At 40.4% G+C, this 18,586-nt stretch overlaps 1 pseudogene; it reads left to right on the forward strand.

Moving 5' to 3' along the window:
• Positions 1-9,845: 9,845 nt before the first annotated feature.
• LOC132765559 (transcription activator BRG1-like) overlaps positions 9,846-18,586 on the forward strand; it is a 65,750-nt pseudogene continuing 57,009 nt past the window's right edge.

An 18,586-nucleotide genomic window follows, 5' to 3' on the forward strand; every position in this document is an offset into this window, starting at 1 on the left:
GAAAACCATGGTGGGTTTTCACTGACAATCATGTAACTCTGTGAACTTCTACCCAAGCAAGGTAACTGTTCTGGGACTTCAATTATTTATTCCCTTTAGAGCAAAGTGAGGAGCTAATGACAGAACTGGGAAGGGTAATGACAACATTGGGCAAGATGAAAATAATAACAACAACAATTGTTACCCACTTCTCACAGCTTGAAGCAATGTACAACATACTTAAAATATATAGATATATAGATAAAATATATAGACTGGGACAAAGGGCGAAGGAGCATGTTGCCAGTCTCCCTTGCCCATCGCCAGAGCCTTGGCTGAGGAGAAACACAAGGGAGCCTGTCAGCAAGCTCCCTTTCTTCCTCCTCAGCCAACTGTTTCAAGTTTTATTTTCAAAATGTGCCCATTTCAACTTACAAACAAATTCAACTTAAAAAAAATGTACAGAACCTATCTTGTTTGTAATTTGGGGATTGCCTGTATTAAAAAATACATAGAGCAAAGACTAAAATACATTAAAAACATACATATTAATTTATATTTAAAATTAATAGTTAAAAATTGAATGGGTAGACCTATTGTAAGAAATAAGTTTATAAATTCTGTATTAAGTTCTGACAGCTCATTTAGTTTTTAAATATTTCTGGCAGGTTATTACACAGTCTAAAGGCTGGTGATGAAAGGTTCTTTGGGTGACAGTTGTCAGTAGAGTTCTGGCCTGTTGAAGTAAACGTCTCCCAGAGACTGAAGTGTATGGGACAGATTATATGGGAGAAGGTGTACAATAAATTTTGTCTTGAACAGCATGCTGCTGGTTCTTTGCACTAAGCTCTGATACAGGCCTTGGGTTGCAAAGATCTGAATGCAAAGAAGTGAGGAGATAGATAGAATAAATAGTTCATAACAGACATTCAAGAATAGACTAGAATGGCAGGAATCATCAGCAGAAATTTCTGTTTTTAAAATTTAAAAAACCCTCTTTTCTTTTCAAGATAATGCCCCTGCTTTCTCCTACATTTGCATGGAACATACATTCCTGTTGCTGATTGCTATTATAAAAACAACAACTTCCCAAAGCTTATTCAACCTCATGACTGAAGGGTGCTGTTCAGTGAAACACCACAGAAACAAAGTCAGTGTTCAGAGAAATAGATCTACCAAAATTTCATTAATTTCCACAGCACTTTTTAAAACCAACTTGTCATCTACAACTTGACTCCATTTAATTCTGCTTAGCTTGTACAATCCGATCGTATCACAAGAAAAGATGGTATTGCTCCAGGCAAACTTTTTTAAGCCTGAGAGTGCCACACATGTGCACGCACACACATACACAGTCTCTCCAGGTTCAAGAGTCTGAAAAAAAAATAAACAGAGGTTTGATTTCTCTCCTGTGCTGCATCACAGATATGTAGTTGGGACTGGGAGAAGGCTGAGGGAATTGATGGTTAAGCTGATGGAACATTTTGTATTGACATATTTTAGCTGTAGATATATGGATTTGAGTGGATTCTGTTTTAAGTCAAAGAACAATTATCAAGGAGGTTACTGGAGTCATACACAGATTAAGATGGATTTATTTATTTTATTAGAATATGAAATTTTAAATGTGATTTTCAGCACAGGCAGACATAATATTATTAATTTTGACCAACTGAAGGGATGACTTTGTTTAAAAAAAAAGTAATGAAAACCAGAATACATTGCATTAAAACAATTGTTTTCATTACCATTCAACTGAAGCTGGTAACCATCTGAGTATTATAAAAGCAATGGCAAAATAATGATTACTGATTGAGAATTCCTGGGGGGAATTCAGTTACATAGGAATCTTAGGATTTCATCAGCTGGTCTTTGGGCTCTTTGGGTTTCCATTTGCTGCTGAAACAGAATACCACAGGAGTTCCATAGAAGCCATCAGACGATGTAAGGGCACTTCCAGTGGGACTCTGTGGGGCTCCATTTCCACAGTACATGGAAACGGTGCCCAGTGTTACCCAACTCCTGAATGAAGAATGTGGAGAAAAGCCAGAAAAAAGTCGAGTTAAACTCCAAAAGCTTGTGGGATGCCTAGCCATCACACAAGAGAGGAGAGAATGGGGTAACTCTGTTCTCTATGCTTTCCCCCTCTAAATGTGATGAGGTCTTTAGTGGCTCAACTTTGGGCTGATTCAACCTCACCTAAGATTTATTTATTTATTTTATTAATCAATTTTGTATACCGCCACTCCCTGAAGGCTCAGAGCAGTTCACAATATACACATGTAATACATAACATTTAACATCAAGGAAGAATTCAGTCAGCAAGGTTCAAATGCCAGCCTGAATAAATAAGTTTTACAAGCTCTACGAAAAGATAGTAAATCTCAGAGAGCTGGTGTCCCAGCTGGCAAGGCATTCCACAAGTAAGGAGCCACCACCATAAAAGCTCTACGCCTAGTTAACATCAGGTGAAAGGTCCTAAAATTGGGAACTTCAAGTAAATTCTGGTCGTCTTAACGGAGTGATCTCTGGGGTTTGTAGGGGATGAGGCGATCCATCAGGTATTCCGGCCCCAGGCCATATAAGGCCTTGAAGGTAAGAATCAGCACTTTGAAGGTAATATGATACTCAATCGGCAACCAGTGCAGTTGCTGCAGGATTGGAGTAATATGACACTTCGTTGAGACCCCTGCGAGAAGCCGGGTAGCAGCATTTTACACTAGTTTAAGTTTCTGAATCACCGATAAAGGCAGGCCTATGTAGAGGGCGTTACAGTAGTTCAATCTTGAGATGACCGTAGCCTGGATCACCATGGCCAGGTCGTCCCTGGACAGATAGGGAGCCAGTCGCCTAGCCTGATGCAGATGGTAAAATGTGACTGCTCACAGAAGAGGCCTGGGCCTCCATTGTCAACAGCGGGTCTAAAAGGACTCCCAGACTCCCAAAGATGACAGGCATAATGTCATGCCATCCAGGATAGGCAACCAGATCACCCCTCCGTCCGGGCAACCCAGCCAAAGGATCTCCGTCTTTGTTGGATTCGCCTTCAACCTGCTGGCATGCAGCCATCCAGTAATGGCCTCAAGGCATTGATGGAAATTTTCAGGTATGGAGTCCGGTTGGTCTTCCATCCTCAGAATGAGTCGAGTGTCATCAGCATACTGATAGCACTCAAGCCCAAAGCCTCGCAGCAGCTGGGCAAGTGGTCACATATAGATGTTAAACAACAGAGGGGAAAGGGTAGCCCCCTGAGGGACCCCACATTTAAGAGGGGCCTTCTTAGAGACCGACCCTTCCCACTCCACACATTGACCCCGTATTTGGAGGAAAGAGGACAGCCATTTAAGGGCCATCCCCCCAATACCAGCCATGGCTAGGCAGTGAATCAAGAGGTTGTGATCAACCGTATCAAATGCTGCCATAAGGTCCAGTAACACAAGCAGTGCTGATCAAGGAGGCTTGATCCATCTGGCAACGAAGCTGACCTGTAACCGAGACCAACACAGTCTCCATCCCATGCCCCTTACGGAAGTCGGACTGGAAGGGATCTAATCCGGCTGTGTCTTGTAGGAACTGCTGCAGTTGCTCTGCTACCACCCTCTCAATCACCTTTCCCAGAAACGGAAAATTCGAAACCGGGTGTTAATTGCAGGGAACCAAGTGATCTAAGTCTGGTTTCTTCAGCAGTGGAGATACCACGGCCTCTTTCAGAGCCTCTGGAAAAACTCCTTGCTCAAGAGAGCCATTTACTATATTCAACAAAGAACCACGTAATCCCTCCAAGCAAGATTAAACTAGCCAAGGAGGACATGGCCCGAGAGGGCAAGCAGTTGATCAAACTGCAGTCATGGTCCTATCAACAGCCTCTGCATCTAACAGGATAAACTGGTCGAGGGTGGGCCCAGCGAGTGGCCATGGTGTCTCAAGTTCACTCACTGTGTCAATTGTGGCAGGGAGGTCCTGGCGGAAAAAAGTGATCTTGTCTGCAAAATAGCTCTGAAAAACTTCGGCTGAAGGGGCCTGATTGTTACTGTTTAGGACGGTAGGAACCATCATCAAAGATCTGATAACCTTAAACAATTTGGCTGGGCATGAACTAGCAGACGCTATCAAAGAAGCATAATAGACTTTTTTAGCTTCGATGATAGCATGCTCATGTTGTTGTGTCAGGAGCGACTTGAGAAACTGCAAGTCGCTTCTGGTGTGAGAGAATCAGCCGTCTGCAAGGAAGTTGCCCAGGAGACGCCTGGATGATTTGATGTTTTACCATTCTTGTGGGAGGCTTCTCTCATGTTCCTGCATGAGGAGCTGGAGCTGATAGAGGGAGCTCATCCGCCTCTCCCCGGATTCGAACCTGCGACCTGTCGGTCTTCAGTCCTGCCGGCACAGGGGTTTAACCCACTGCGCCACCGGGAGCTCAGCATGCTCATAAGACTTACAAGCTATTCAAAGAGCATGCTCATAAGACTCTTTGAATAGCTTGTAAGTTGATCTTGATGCTTCATCACGGAGTTCTCGCCACACGTCCTCTAGCCATCTCTTCTCCCGCTTCAGAGACCGCAATTCCTCAGTAAACCAAGGTGATCTATTCTTGCAGGGTCGGAGAGGGTGTCTAGGGGCAATGTCGTCTAATGCATTGGATAAATTGTTGTTCCATAAATCCACTTTCTGTTCAATCGAGCCACTGATAGGCTCCAGAACCCTCAGAGCATTCAGGAACCTGTCAGGCTCCATAAGCCTCCTCGGGAGAACCCAAACCGGTTCGGCGCTTCTGCCGGGTGAGTAAGCATACTCTAACCGGACTCCCAGGGCACAGTCATCAGACCACGGGACCTCAGTAATAGAGGTTAGAGTCACTTGAATTCCTGCACTGAAGATCAAATCCAGTATTTGTCCGGCCTGATGAGTGGGCCCGGTGTTACAAAGAGAGAGTCCTAGTGTCGCCATGGTCGATACCAGGTCCTCAGCTGGTGTTGAGCATCAGCATGGACGTTGAAGTCCCCCAGTACAATAGGCCTGGGGAACCTCAAGGACCACTCCGATACAGCCTCTAGCAACTGGGATAGGCTGTCTACTGGTGCATTACTACACTTGATCTTAGCCAAAAGGCTGAGAAGCTGGTGCATTAGGTGCATGGTACACCAGCAGAAAGGCTATACTCTCCTGTGAATCACACACGAGGCCAACATTTTCAATTCCAGAGATGCTCAGGGCAGGAACTGCTCTGAGAGATAAAGTCTCTCTAAAGAGCATTGCTACTCCGCCCCCCCTCCCCCCCACGCCTCCCAGTCCTCATCTGGTGGGTGATTACATAGCCTGGAGATGTTAATTCTTGAAGGAAGATTTCATCTCCTTCTTGAAGCCAAGTTTCAGTAATACAGACTAAGTCATCGCCCTAGTCAGTGATAAAATCCCTGATGGTGGCAGTTTTATTTCTGACCGACCTAGCATTTACCAACACCAGAGTTGGAAGGAAGGAAACTGGAAGCTTGTCACAGGTGTATCTAGGGATAGCCTGCAGGTTAGAGCGGGGGGGAGTCTTCTGTCGACTCGACTGCCCTCTAGCATTCAGCCTGTGACTACTATCATACCTCCCCCTCCCAGAGATCACCGAAATTCCCAACCTGGAATTTGAATCTATGATAGATTCTGCTATGTGTCCAACCGCTTGCCAATTCCCTGAAAAAGGGTCGGGGAGGCTAGGTGCAGCAGAGACATGCTCAAGGCCCTCAAGCAGCCGTGGGGCAGGTGTAAATGTTGCTTCACTAAGGCATCTCCCTGGATACTCCTCAGGAAGACAAGTCATGTCTTTGGAGAGAAATGTCCCAAAACTCCTAATTTCCCTTGGCCGGGGGGAGCATTCTCTGACCTGTTCTCGAGAGATAGTCTCCTTTCAAGACTAAGCTATTTTGGGAGTGTTGTTGCCTCAGATTTTGACCAACAGCCAAAACCCACCCCCCAGAAAGTTCTGGTCTTAAACCTTCTCTAGCTCCGACTCTTCCAAAAACCCCTTATTTCAGTCTTAGTCCTTCACTCTGCAGTTATCTCATCCTGCAGATAAAGACTTTTGAGGTGCTTTCATGTCCTCCTAGTTCCAGGATCCATGGTTTTCTATACCTAGAACATTTCCTGGTGTGCTTTATCATGGACCAATTTTGGTACTAACTTATTTTTTGTAAAAGAAATTGTCTTGGCTATTAAATCATCAGCAATTCTAATTCTAATTCTAATTCTAATTCTAATTCTAATAATAATAATAATAATAATAAGGTTTATCTCTGTTCTTCTCCCAACTCCCCGTGTCTGTTGTTGTGTCATTTGATTGTGATGCACTATTTAAAATTTTCTTTTAATATTATTTTCAGTGAACTTGTAAATATTAATTGAAAAATTGATTGCATTAAAATATTTATCATAATTAATTGAGTCCCATTCTGGGAGAAAGGCGGGGTTTGGATTAATGAATAAAGAAGTATATAATGGAATGCAATTTTTTATGCATTGAAATAGAATGAAATAATTACAAGAGCAGAAACACAAGTGTGGTCGTTATTTATTGTGTCATCAGCAACCAAAGTGTTGTGGTGATAGTCAAATTAAAGGATTTCTGCGGGAAAGAGACTGGTAAAATAAAAGTCAAACACTCTCCCAGTTTTTAAACCTAAATCACCCCCTTTTTGTATGGGACATTATGAAGAAAAGGTAGGGTTGAGAAACCAATAGCTCACTTTGTGATATAGAATGATTCTTCAGACACAGACCTTGTTGCTAACCAGAAGTGACAATACAAAAGGGACAATTGGAGGTAAATAAACCCATAGCTCAGTGATCAAACTGACGAGTGATGAGTGCAAGCATAAAGCTGACAAAAACACATATACTACATTTTGATAATTATAGCAAAGTCAAACATGAATTTCATGCTTATCAGGAAACACTAAGCAAACTACTATCAAACTTTTTGGTCTACCAAAAAATGCTGCAATCTAGCAAAGAGGTAACAGGTTGTTGGAATTATGGTCTATGGGTTGTAACAAATCCTGTGGTAAATTGGATACTTTGGTTCTATGTTGTTTATGTAGCTATTCTGATATAAAAATTATAGATTACTAAACTACAAGTTACCACTGAGTTTACTAAGGAGAAAAAATCTACAATGCCCACCATCAAGAATATAATTAATAGGGAAAAATCTATTAATAAGACAGACTCACAAATTTAATAATCATAAATCAGTTCCTCAAAGAGAATAAGCAAGACAAACAATATCTGTTTTTGCATCAATTTCCTGACTTTTAGAAAATGTATTTCAATCTCTGCTACAGAGGAAAATACTGGTCCATACCTTGCTGATTTTTATTATAGACATGTAACAACTGCAGAACATGATGTGAAAAGAAATCTCACATTTATTTATCTTTTTTTCACAGTCTCTTTCTCCCCACAAAGAATGGCTTTCCTTATGTTGACTTACCTCTGTAGATTTTTCATGTGGGATATCTGAGTGATTCGTATTGCCAAGAAATGCACCATAGTGATTCATGTTTTGTATATTGCATGTGAATCTCTCTACTGAAAAGTTATATTGTCTTACTGGAATTATAGCCACTGTCTACAGCTACCCAACCATGAGATCCTATGATCACTGTTATCCATCTGTTCCATCATCATTACAGCAGCAAAGTTCATAGCAATTTTGGAGGTCAATATAGAAGAGGAGAGGAATAGTCTATGAAACAACAGTGACAGAATAAGAAGACAAGTTTCTGGCACACTACCGTAATCTTAAAAGCAAATGTGTGTGCAGAAAACACTATAAATGGGGACTTGTTCTATGTAAAATTCAAATGTGGTTAATTTCCATGGAAAACAGCCTTTTAATGTGTGAAGCAGCTTTTTCAGCACATAGATATGTTATTCCCAGAAAATGCCTTTTCCATCACAGAAAGGTTATTTTCTGTATAAAACAACCATGTTTTATACAGAAAATTTACAAAATAAATCCTAAAACCCAAAGTGACTCACAGCTTTATTTATTTATTTATTTATTTATTTATTTATTTATTTATTAAATTTGTATACTGCCCCTTTCAGCTTTCCGGCGACTCGAGATGGTTTACAAGGCAAAATTCAATGCCACCAAGAACACAATTACAATATAATACGTCAACATCAATAAAATCATAACACTGTAATAAAACATAATTCAATAAATACTCATTAAAACAATGTCCAGTCCTGTCATGTAGTCGTTCCATTCTTATGCCCGTTACTCAGCATTCGCAAATGCCTGCTCAAATAGCCATGTCTTAAGATTCTTCCAAAATGCTAGGTGTGAAAAAGCTGATCATTTAAAAACGATATAATTTTAAAACTTACTATATGTATGTATGTGCCTATATGTGCATGTGTGTATGTTGTTGTTGTTGTTGTTATTACTATTATTATTATCATTATTATTACAAGAAATAAAAACTCTTTAAAACAACTGCTAAACTCCATGTGCCATCCCTTGGCACCCCTTGGCACCTCTTAACACATTTTTTAAAAAAATGAGTTCTGGATGGTTGGAGTAAACAAGTGGCTGAAATCCAATTAGTAATTTATTTCAGATATTTGGAAGATTTTATGAAGATTTGGAAGGGTCTGTTCTGATTAATAATCTCAATCTCTGAAGCTTCATAATTGTTCAGTAAGATTTGTTCCATTACCAGCAATGGGGAAAATTTTGAGGCTCATTTCTCTGTTGTTTTTATGGTTATCAGAATGAAACCTGGCACACTTGTTGCCTGCCAAGCCTCATAATGTTTTGGTCATTCACTGATTTCTAGGAAGTTTCTTAAAGATTTTTAGAAATTATTTTCCTAAAACAAAAACTACAAAACATATCCCCTGGAATTTCTGCACAATAAAACAACATAAACAGAGCATCAACCCTGCAAAGTTTCAGAAAGATTCATTCATCTACTGATTTTTAGGAATTTTAAAGATTGGGAAGATGGCGCCGGTGTAATCAGACATGTTCGGCTGAGCTCTGGTATCTTTGTTGTTTTTATGTTTTAAAGTTTTAAAGTTCTTATTTTATCCATTTTACTACAACCTCCCAACTTATCTCTGCCTCTACAAATGGGGAATAAAAGAAACAAAAAGAAACGATCAAGGACCAGCCCAGAGACACAAAAAATCATAAACCTTCAAAGCAACTTAAGATAGATGACCTTCTTGTGGAAAATGTGAGTACGCCAGAACTGAATTCTTTATTCACCGATAACAGCTGCTTACCCTTGGATAAAGAAAATACAAACTCTAGTAACAACTCAGTAGTATTTCACGAAGAAGTGTCCCTGGAGCTGTGTAGAGCAGATACTCCTGGAACAAGCTCATTAATTGCTGAGTTAAAACAATCTGAGCTAGCAAAACAAACAAACTCAACTGGTGCTTGTCTACTGACCGCTAAAACAGTGACATATATTTTTGAAAGACTAAAAAATATAACAAACCAAATTGAGCAGATAAAGCTCTCTTTTGACTCCTTTGTTCAGAAGAATGCGGCCCCAAAGGAAAGCACAGTTCAATCAGTTCAAATGGATGGTATGGGGCCCAGAAGGGAGGCAAATACAAAGGACGAAAAGCCCTGCACAGAGTTAGATAGAGGCTACTCACTTACTCCTACTAAGTGCAATAGAATTCTACAAGCAAACCAGATAATGCTGCGAATTGCCCATAACAACATAAATAAGGGCAGATGGAGGTCCTACAGAACTATCAGAACATCGTTGGGTCAGTTATTACATATACACCCCCAAAGTGTTGATCTGATTAAAGTGGAATGGCTGCCCCAAGTATCTGCAGATAAGAATATCGTAATGACCTTTGAGCAACCAACACTACTATCTATGCTGATGAAGATGAAGCTCTTCCTGCTCAAATTCAAAATAGCCCCAATGAGGGTCTTCCGTGACCTGGACATCAGCCCACTGATAACTCCCACGCACGGTGATGACATGCCTGTGAAAGTGGGCAAACCTAGCCTACTAGCCCCTAGAGAGGCTTTCGGAAAGAATAGGCCACAGCCCAGTCCAGCCGAGGCTGACAGTAAACCAACACAGAATCAACCCATGATCCTGAGCAGTGCAGTCGGTGGTGATCAGCGAGACATTGACTACGGATTGGGTCATCTTGAGACTGTAGTGACCACCATAGGGAACATGGTTGAGTCAATGGTGGGCTTAATGTCCACTGATGAGCCCCCACAGGATGAGATGGACTTAGAAGTGGGTCCTATTAATGACCTATTGGAGCTGGAGCTGAATGAGAAGGACGATACCTGCACCCTGTCTCCAATTCGGGTCCTGGTACATAGGAAGGATGACAGCAGACCCCCTACTCATGATCTATCTCCCAGGGAAGGAATGAGTGCACCCACAACATCAATACAGAATAATACTACTGCCAAAGAAATGCAACAACAACATCAACAGCAACATCTGAGGCAAATCAGAGAGGAGAAAAGACATCCCCTCAATAACTGTGTTTTCAATGGGGATATTGGTGGCATTGTACCAGCTTCAGATACGAATTGACTACCAGAATCGTCAATATGTATACAACTTGGCCAACCAGATCACTTAGAGACAGTAAGACCCATCCAGATTGTAACCTGGAATGTAGCTGGCTGGAAAGAGATCGCTGATTGAGAATTGGTGAGATTTTTATCTGACTTTGAGATAATAGCGCTTCAAGAGACTTGGCTGGTAGGAGGGGACGACTCAATACAACTACCTGGATTTCAGTGTTGGCACACACCTGCTCAGAAAAGAGCGAATAAAGGGCATGCCTCAGGGGGACTATGTATAGGTATTAAGGAGGAACTTCAGTGGCAAGGGGAGAGATTGTGCAAGGGGGATGATATCCACAATATATTGGCCATTAAGTTTAATTATAAAGAAATGGAGCTTATATTGATAAATTTCTATATCCCACCACTCACATCCTCCTATTACAGTCCTGATGCTTGGGTACAGCTAGAGATAATGGTGGAAGAACTGACAGCAGTGTATACCCAAGCAATAATTATTTTACTTGGAGATTTTAATGCCAAATTAGGCCCATCTATACATGAACTAGCCCAATATGGTGGACTTCCACATGATTTTATTAAAAATCACCCAAAATGGCACTCCAGAGACAAAAAGATCAATAGGGCTGGTATAAGATTGGCATCACTGATTTCGAAGTGTAATTTACAAATCCTAGGAGGTAAGAACAATAACAACAATTATAATTATGTATACCCTTATACATTTCATTCTAACCATACAAGCAGTTCCTTAGATTGTATATGTGTCTCGACAGGCAAGGTCAATCTTTTTTCACAGATCAAAGTACTTTTGAGGGAAGAAAGTGACCACCAACCAGTGTGTGTGAAATTTTTGGGCCCCTCAGATTTAAGACCAAACAATAGGAATGATGACTGGATTATGGCCAACACTGATGTGACACAAAACAAAAGACTTGTCTGGACCAAAGTAGACACGACAGCAATAGCAAATAGCTTCAAAACAGACCATTTTGCAAACTGGGCCTCAATAATTCAGTCACACTCAGCAGACTGGCAGGCAGTCTCTAATGCATTTACAAACATCTGTGGTAGTCTAAAGGAACATCTTGTCACAAAAGCCTCTCCTAAAGGTCCCTACTTGAGCAGAGCGCCCTGGTTTGACAAAGAATGCCAACTTCATAGAACAAAGCTGAGGTCGGCAATGAGACGTGCGCAGGGACAACATCTTGTACACCCCCAAGCCGAAATGTTAACCCTGAGACGAGAATATAAGAAACTCATAAAAACAAAAAAGAAAAATCATACAGTATCGATCTGGTCAGGGCTTGAGTGCTCAGCCAAGAGTCATAACTCGGCTATCTTTTGGCACACAGTAGCTGGAATTTTGAAGGAAAGGAAATTTGCATTTGATATACCTATCCCTGCAGAAAACTGGGAAAATTACTATTCCCACTTGTTTGCTCCCACAGAACTTACAGAGACACAGTCACCAGGTAAAGACTTATCAATAAAAGCCCTTCCCCTCTGGCCATCAGTAACAGAAGGTGAGATCAGACATATAATAAACAACCTGAAGACCAATAAAGCCCCAGGGGAAGATTACTTACCTGCTGAGTTATTTAAAGCACACCTAGATTGGTGGGCCCCTCTGTTAGCAGGCTTATTTACACACATAAATAACACCTGCCAGATCCCAGCTGGATGGAAGATGGCAATAGTTGTCCCTGTTTACAAAAAAGGGAACAAAAAAGATCCTGGTTCCTACAGGCCAATTAGCCTAATTGATATTGTGGCCAAGATATATGCTAGATATCTTCTGAACAGAGCTGAATGTTGGGAAAAAGAAAAACATATCCTCGTGGCTGGCTTCAGACAGAGTAGATCAACTATTGACAATTGCTTTGTTTTAAATCATACAATTGCAAAATATGTCAGCAGAGGGAAACAACTGTACGCCGCCTTTATAGATCTTAGTGCAGCATTTGATACTGTAAATAGAGAGACGTTATGGAAGAAACTACCTGATCTCAATATGGAACCCAGACTGCTGGCACTAATCAAAGCACTATACACAAGAACCTACCTGAAAGTGTGATTTGGGATGCAAGGAGCCATGACAAACAGTATAGAAACATACAAAGGGGTCAGACAAGGGTGTATATTAGCACCACTGTTATTCAGCTTATACGTAAATGATCTCCCTGAACAGTTGAAGGACCCAGAGACACATATGCCTAAGCTGTGCAACACACATTTTAACATCCTTCTATATGGTGACGATATGATTTTACTATCATATTCGCAAGTTGGGCTACGTAGACTGCTGAGAAGATTTAATTTCTATTGTCATAACAACGCTCTAACTATTAATAAATCAAAGTCAAAAATAATGGTATTTGGCAAACGACATAACAGACATAGATGGTTCCTGGACGGTGAACCAATAGAGCAAGTTTGCACTTTCACATATCTGGGAATTGTTTTTTCTGAGACCGGCTCTTGGCTACCACACCACCAAAAAAGCTCAGTCAGGGCAAGAGTATGTGCAAATCAACTACTTAAATTGATAAATCACAACCATCCAGGATCCTTAGACCCACTTCTTAAAGTATATAAAGCAAAAGTAACTCCCATGCTCTTATACGGAGCTGAAGTTTGGGGTCTAAACCAGGTACCATTATTAGAGCAAGCACAATCACAGCACCTGTGAAGTTTTCTAGGAGTGGACAGGACGACCCCAGCTGCCCCAGTAAGAGCGGAACTGGGAGTATATTCAGTGGATGGCTTATCTAAAATCAGGGCCTACAACTACTGGGCAAAACTGCCATGGCAAATGATAGACTTCCAAAATTGTGCCTGTTGGAGCAGAAAGAAAATCAACATCAGTCCTCTTGGCTAGTTCTCCTGACAAAATATATTAGGAGCTGTGGACTCCCGACTCGGTTTCCGAACCTCTTAGAAGAGCCAGACCCAAAAATAGTTGCTCGACGAGTATTGGCTATAGAAGGCCAAAAAGACATTGCTACCCTCAGTAAAGCTGGCTCGTTGAAATGGTTAAGCTGCTTTAAAAACACTTTCCAAACAGATCGATATCTAAAAACAGATATGCCAAAACACCTTAGGAGGGTATTTACCAGAGCTCGTTTTGAGCAGCTGGATTCAATGGTCAAGCACGGAAGGTTTAATCAGGTCCCATACAACGAACGAGTTTGTATTTGCGGAGCATCAGAGGTGGAGGATATCACACATGTTCTGTTCAACTGTGAGCTGTATAAGAAAGAGAGAGACCATTGCCTTGGACCATACATTATTCATAAAACACACTGGGATCCACATATTAAAACTTCATTTTTGTTGGCCGGCCAGAATCCTAAAATAACACACAAAACAGCCCTTTTCCTATTCAAAGCAACACAGCTGAGAATTGCGCATTTAGAATCAATTGGGGTAAACTGTGGAGGTGACACAGATATTTGACCTGAACGGGATCTGCCAACAGTTTGTTTATTTTAACCTCTTTTGTTTTAACCTCTCTTATACCGAGGGTTGTATGTTGTATGTTGTATGACTATGTGTTAAATGTGTTATGTGTTAAATGTTTTGATACGGCCAATAGGCCAATCAATAAAACGTATCTATCTATCTAGGAATTTTAAATTGTTTTACAATTCAAAAATTATTTTTAAAAACTACAAGATGTAACCCCTTAAATTGTGGCACAGTGAGACATGAGCAGGGCAGTAAACCTGCCAAGTTTTAGAACAATCAATCAATCCACTAGTTTTTAAGCTTTTTTCAATTTAAGCACGTGTGATTAACCTAACCCCTTATGGCCCTGTTCTGATGTGAGTGGAATTTTGGGAAATGTAGTTCAGGGCAGGGCCTTTTGAATACACTGCTACAGAGATCCTTACCTTCCCAAACTACATTTTTCAAAATTCTGCTCACACCAGAAGAATGGGGCTGTCCACATTACAGCCCCAGTATGATAAGGCTGTAAATCACTTTCATATTAATGAGACATTTAAGCAATAAGCACACACAGTGGGCAGATAAAAGAAGAATTTAAGTACTGATGGGAACTAAAGGCTGTAAAGGGACAGAAAGTAAGGGATATATATATATATATATATATATATATATATATATGGCATGGTTAGGTCCAGTCGGAATTTTCATTATTCGGAATAAAGTCGGAAAGATTTCCTTTTTGAAGCAATTTTGAAGTTTTTAAGAAAACCCGGAAGTCCTTTGCCATTTTGAAGCTTTTTCACCATTTTTTAAATGACCCATGAAGTGAGTCAGAAATGATTCAATGATTCAGCTTCCCCCTAATAACCCGCTTCTCTGACTTTAAAACTGGCTGCCCTTAATGGCTTGAGAAAGAAGCGGAGCAAATCCATGCTTCTCCCTTATAACTCGCTTCTGTGACCTCAAAACTGGCCACCTTCAATGGTTTGAGGAAGAAGCTCAGCAAATCCATGCCCCTCCCTTACAACTTGCCTCTGTGACTTTAAAACTGGCTGGCTTTAATGGCTTGAGGAAGAAGCAAAGCAAATCCATGCTTCTCCCTTATAACTTGCTTCTGTGACCAAAACTGGCCAGCTCCAACAGCCTGAGGAAGAAGTAAAGCAAACCCACGCCCCCCCCCCCACAACTCACCTCTGTGACTCCAAAACTGGCTGCCCCTATGGCCCGAGGAAGAAGCGGAGCAAATCCATGCTTCAAGCTAGTTATAAGGGAGAAGCACGGATTTGTTCCGCCCCCCTCTCAAGCCGCCAAAGGTACCCAGCCCCAAAGTCACAGAAATGAGCCACAAGGGAGAAGCATGGATCCGCCCCACTCCCCCCCCCCCAAGCCCCCAAAGGCGGCCAGTTCCAAAGTCACAGAAGCTAGTTATAATCTGCTTCTGGAGTAAAACAACTACTTTCAAAGTAGAAACCATGCAATGAAACAGGAAATAACACTTTCAAACTATTAAAGATTCAAAAGTCTCGCCCCCTACATCCGAAACAAGTTTAGAACCATTGTTTTTATCAAACAAGCCATATATATATATATATATATAGAGAGAGAGAGAGAGAGAGAGAGAGAGAGAGAGGTTTTACCAAACACACAGAATGAGCAACCCATATCTTTCTCTCTCCTGTTGTTGTTTATTCGTTCAATCGCTTCCAACTCTTCATGACCTCATGGACCAGCGTATGCCAGCACTGTTGGCCATTGCCACTTCCAGCTCCTTCAAGGCGCTCTCTCGTATTATTCCACAAAGAATTAGAAACACGGATACTGAGGAGAGGAGACCACCAGCTTTCCAGAAAGCCTTGTGATTGGCTTTCTTCTTCTTCTGACTGGCTGAAAAATGCATGCAGCTGCCATTGTCCATCACATCACCCCCTTGCTCCCTCTCACCCCAGACAATTGTGGGGTGAGAATAATAATACTCTATTTATAAATATTTACTAATCTCTCTGAAATGTTTTGGAGGGTTCTGTTTTGATTCTTAATGCTTCAGAGGGATTCTTTTCTGATTATTATTTTGGAGATTTGTATTAACAAATCATAAAAATCTGCGAATTTTGAAACAGAGCTCTAAAGCTTTGTACAGCCATAGCAAAAAATCCCTCAAAAGACCGGGTGTACAGAGTAGATTATATGGGAGAAGGTAATTCTGGACCCAAATATTCAAAGCTCCCATTTTCTGGTCAGCTCTCCCCACTCCCCTCTGGCCCATTCAATTGAGTGATCAAGCAAGTGCATGTACATTGCCTTTCAATCCCTTCTTCTTCCTCTACCACTCACAGTTTGATTTCCTTCTAGTATACTATTCTGATCATCCCTAAAAATGTCACAGGGCATGGAATAATCTGTAAATAATCAAATGCGTGATCAATGATTATCTATCTATCTTCACTTTTAATTTATTGTCCAATCATGATTTAATCTATAATGATCCTTTAATAAGCCTCTCACAACAATTCTGAATTTTTAGCAGTAATCATCTGGATCCAATTTTCTTCCATGAAAACAAACAAACAAAAACCCTCAATGGTCTTGAAACAATCATTCTTATTTCGCATTCATTTGCAGCAGGTGTTTCATAGTAGCATGCGACAAAAATCAACCCTACCAGTAAAAATCTCTCTACCTTATTTAACAAAGGGTCATCAATAAATGCATAACACCTGGTCACATTTTTTAATCAGAAATACTCCTCTGTCATCTGTGAGCAAATATTCAATAACTTTTAAAAATTATTTTTATCATATATCTTTATGAAGAACTAAGCACAAACTAAGAGGTGGAAACAGCTCCCATTTCAAATTGATTAGTCTGGAAACAACCACTTGTGTAATTAAAGCAGGTCAGGTAATGTTTCTATATAAATAATTCATTGGGGAACTACTCTTAAAAAAACCTGGAGGAATGTCAGCTCAGGTGCACTCTTTAAAAGGGAAAAAAAAGCTATTCCTGTATATATCAATTAAGGTATTTTATTTTGACACCTGAATGTCAGTATTTACTAAACTTGGATAGACAAGTCCATCCCTGCAGCCCACATTTGCAAATAACTTTACTCATTAATGTTTAATTAAGCCAGAGGAAAACTGTCCTTGATATTTTACTGCAATTAGTGCTCTCTATACCCTACTGACTTCCTGTGATGAATTACTTTTCAAATGGAAAGTGAAGTGATTAAATAAAGCTGAAGATTGTCTATCCCTTACATGTCACCCAGTGTATACTTTAAGTAAAAATATGGCTGTGTACAGTCAGCCTCCTCTGGGAAAAGAAGGGGAGGAGGTTTGAGAGGAATCCCGATGAGCAAAATATGTTTGCATTTTTTGGATTCTGAAATGGTACTCCTTCTACTTGCAATTTATACTATGCTATCAATATACAATATGTGTTTGTTAATTTGGAAAACCACAAGCAACCACAGGTTTGTTTGATGCTTTGGGGACAAACCCTGCTCTTGGGACCACATATTTCAATCTAGCTGATTTCAAGGCTGATGCACAAATTGAAAAAAGAAAGAAAGAAATGAGCCCTTGCCTTCTGCAAAAAGCAAGAATAAATGTTGTGGCGGATTTTATTGGGGCAGTGTGTATTTCTGTTTTTTTTCAAGATTTCTACTTGGCTGTGGGACATTTACAAGGAAAAAGGTGACATGCTTCCTCACCTGCCTGTACAAGGTGTGAATTAAGCCAGAGGAAATTACAGTATTCATTTCAACATCTTATCTATGCTTCCATTTATAATAATAATAATAATAATAATAATAATAATAATAATAATAACAATAACAATAGCAACAATAATAACAACAATAACAACAACAACTTTATTCTTATACCCCACCACCATCTCCCCAAAGGGACTTGGGGTGGTTTAGACAAAATGTCCACAAGACACAAAAGCAAAACAATCAATTAAACCAAAACACAATTTTTTAATAGTTTTTATTGTGCAGTTTTTCCATTTACAGATTAAAAAACAAATAAAACAGAACAAACACAAAGACAAACAGAAACAAATGAGTATCACCCTGTGCCCCGCCCAACTCCTCCAACCCTCCTCCCCCTGGTGTGTGGACTTCGCAAAGCCTTCAAAGAATCCTTTGTCTTCTGGTGTAGATGTCATCCGTTCTTCAATTTTGTCTCCGACGTTGTTTCCGTTTAATGGTCTCTTTCAGATGCTGGATATGTCTATTATCATTGTCATCTTTTTTTGCTTTGATATAGTCTTTGAACCCTCCCCAATTTGTCTTTTTTGTTGAGTTGTTTAGATGTTGGGATAAACAGTCCATTTGGATTATGTCTAGTGTCTTTATGATCCAGTCTTCTATTGTCGGGGTTTCCTTCTGTTTCCACATTTTGGCCAGCAGTATCCTGGCCACCGTGCTTATTAGGAAGAACACTTTTGCTTAAATTTGGGGTAGGACATGCCTAATAGATACATTTCCGGGAGTTGTGGGAAGTTTATTTTTAGGATTTGTTGTGTTGCTAAGTGTATTTCTTTCCAATATTTCCTAATTTTTTTGCA

This window comes from Anolis sagrei, chromosome 2 (assembly GCF_037176765.1).
Source record: "Anolis sagrei isolate rAnoSag1 chromosome 2, rAnoSag1.mat, whole genome shotgun sequence".
Classification (NCBI taxonomy): domain Eukaryota; kingdom Metazoa; phylum Chordata; class Lepidosauria; order Squamata; family Dactyloidae; genus Anolis; species Anolis sagrei.